Genomic DNA, 2,327 nt, shown 5'->3' with positions numbered 1-2,327 from the left:
AACCTTTTGCTGCTCTCTGCGTCCTCGCCATTCCTCCCAACACTTGCCTGCGGGCTCAACTCAGGCAGGCGGCTTGGTCGGGCCATTCAGCTGCTGCAGCTTTGCCGGGCCTTTGCAACGCAGCACGGTTGTGTGCCTTGGCGTGCTGCACTTTGATGGGCACGCCAGCTGGCCCGTGTGGCCGCAAGCCAGTGTGTCGGCAGGACGTTCTCTCTCCTAGCCTGAAGGCGCCGCATGAATGCAAGTTGTGGCATTGGGGCTGGTGTGGAAAGCGAAGGAAGAGAGAGCTGGCTTGCATTGCCTGCCTGACCCTTGTGCTGGCTGTGCTGAGAGAAGTGCGCAGCGTTGCAATGTGGAAAGGCAGCAGCGTGCAGGCGGCAGGCTGGTGTGAGGTAGGCGGGGCTTGCAGTTTTCCTTGAGGAGGTGGAGAAGAAAAAAGAGAGCTCGGTGGGGATGGCATGAAGGGGAGCGAGTATCAGGCATATAGGCTAGAATTAGCAGGAGAAGGAGAGAAAGAGGAGGAGAAGTAGAAGTAGAAGTAGAAAAAGAGAGAGAAAAAACTGAAAACAACCGGAAAGAAGAAGTGGCGAGGGTGCTAGGGTGGCCAGCTTGAATAGGCGAGAAGACGGTGCTGCAGATGCCTACGGCCATACTAGTCTGAAAACGCCCGATCTCGTCTGATCTCGGAAGCTAAGCAGACTCAGGCCTGGTTAGTACTTGGATGGGAGACCGCCTGGGAATACCAGGTGCAGTAGGCTTTTGCGGCCAGCAGTGACTGCTCACGCCAAGCACTCTCCACACCAGAGGCAGGCCAACCTTTTGCTGCTCTCTGCGTCCTCGCCATTCCTCCCAACACTTGCCTGCGGGCTCAACTCAGGCAGGCGGCTTGGTCGGGCCATTCAGCTGCTGCAGCTTTGCCGGGCCTTTGCAACGCAGCACGGTTGTGTGCCTTGGCGTGCTGCACTTTGATGGGCACGCCAGCTGGCCCGTGTGGCCGCAAGCCAGTGTGTCGGCAGGACGTTCTCTCTCCTAGCCTGAAGGCGCCGCATGAATGCAAGTTGTGGCATTGGGGCTGGTGTGGAAAGCAAAGGAAGAGAGAGCTGGCTTGCATTGCCTGCCTGACCCTTGTGCTGGCTGTGCTGAGAGAAGTGCGCAGCGTTGCAATGTGGAAAGGCAGCAGCGTGCAGGCGGCAGGCTGGTGTGAGGTAGGCGGGGCTTGCAGTTTTCCTTGAGGAGGTGGAGAAGAAAAAAGAGAGCTCGGTGGGGATGGCATGAAGGGGAGCGAGTATCAGGCATATAGGCTAGAATTAGCAGGAGAAGGAGAGAAAGAGGAGGAGAAGTAGAAGTAGAAGTAGAAAAAGAGAGAGAAAAAATTGAAAACAACCGGAAAGAAGAAGTGGCGAGGGTGCTAGGGTGGCCAGCTTGAATAGGCGAGAAGACGGTGCTGCAGATGCCTACGGCCATACTAGTCTGAAAACGCCCGATCTCGTCTGATCTCGGAAGCTAAGCAGACTCAGGCCTGGTTAGTACTTGGATGGGTGACCGCCTGGGAATACCAGGTGCAGTAGTCTTTTGCGGCCAGCAGTGACTGCTCACGCCAAGCACTCTCCACACCAGAGGCAGGCCAACCTTTTGCTGCTCTCTGCGTCCCCGCCATTCCTCCCAACACTTGCCTGCGGGCTCAACTCAGGCAGGCGGCTTGGTCGGGCCATTCAGCTGCTGCAGCTTTGCCGGGCCTTTGCAACGCAGCACGGTTGTGTGCCTTGGCGTGCTGCACTTTGATGGGCCCGCCAGCTGGCCCGTGTGGCCGCAAGCCAGTGTGTCGGCAGGACGTTCTCCTAGCCTGAAGGCGCCGCATGAATGCAAGTTGTGGCATTGGGGCTGGTGTGGAAAGCGAAGGAAGAGAGAGCTGGCTTGCATTGCCTGCCTGACCCTTGTGCTGGCTGTGCTGAGAGAAGTGCGCAGCGTTGCAATGTGGAAAGGCAGCAGCGTGCAGGCGGCAGGCTGGTGTGAGGTGGGCGGGGCTTGCAGTTTTCCTTGGGGAGGTGGAGAAGAAAAAAGAGAGCTAGGTGGGGACGGCATGAAGGGGAGCGAGTATCAGGCATATAGGCTAGAATTAGCAGGAGAAGGAGAGAAAGAGGAGGAGAAGTAGAAGTAGAAGTAGAAAAAGAGAGAGAAAAAATTGAAAACAACCGGAAAGAAGAAGTGGCGAGGGTGCTAGGGTGGCCAGCTTGAATAGGCGAGAAGACGGTGCTGCAGATGCCTACGGCCATACTAGTCTGAAAACGCCCGATCTCGTCTGATCTCGGAAGCTAAGCAGACTCAGG

General features: G+C 56.9%; 3 non-coding genes across 3 annotated transcripts in view; all 3 read left to right on the top strand.

The window, feature by feature from the left end:
- Positions 1–639: 639 nt before the first annotated feature.
- Positions 640–758, top strand: LOC140412636 (5S ribosomal RNA). Its single transcript, XR_011941824.1, has one exon. It is a non-coding gene; the product is annotated as a 5S ribosomal RNA (ribosomal RNA).
- Positions 759–1,452: 694 nt separating this feature from the next.
- Positions 1,453–1,571, top strand: LOC140413299 (5S ribosomal RNA). Its single transcript, XR_011942472.1, has one exon. It is a non-coding gene; the product is annotated as a 5S ribosomal RNA (ribosomal RNA).
- Positions 1,572–2,261: 690 nt separating this feature from the next.
- Positions 2,262–2,327, top strand: part of LOC140412635 (5S ribosomal RNA) — a 119-nt gene continuing 53 nt past the window's right edge. The window contains exon 1 of the ribosomal RNA XR_011941823.1: positions 2,262–2,327. This exon is cut by the window's right edge and continues 53 nt beyond it. This is a non-coding gene — a ribosomal RNA (5S ribosomal RNA).

The sequence above is a fragment of the Scyliorhinus torazame genome, chromosome 4 (genome assembly GCF_047496885.1).
Source record: "Scyliorhinus torazame isolate Kashiwa2021f chromosome 4, sScyTor2.1, whole genome shotgun sequence".
Taxonomy (NCBI): domain Eukaryota; kingdom Metazoa; phylum Chordata; class Chondrichthyes; order Carcharhiniformes; family Scyliorhinidae; genus Scyliorhinus; species Scyliorhinus torazame.
Note: the sequence above shows the minus strand (reverse complement) of the source record. Positions and strands in the feature narration are given on the sequence as shown.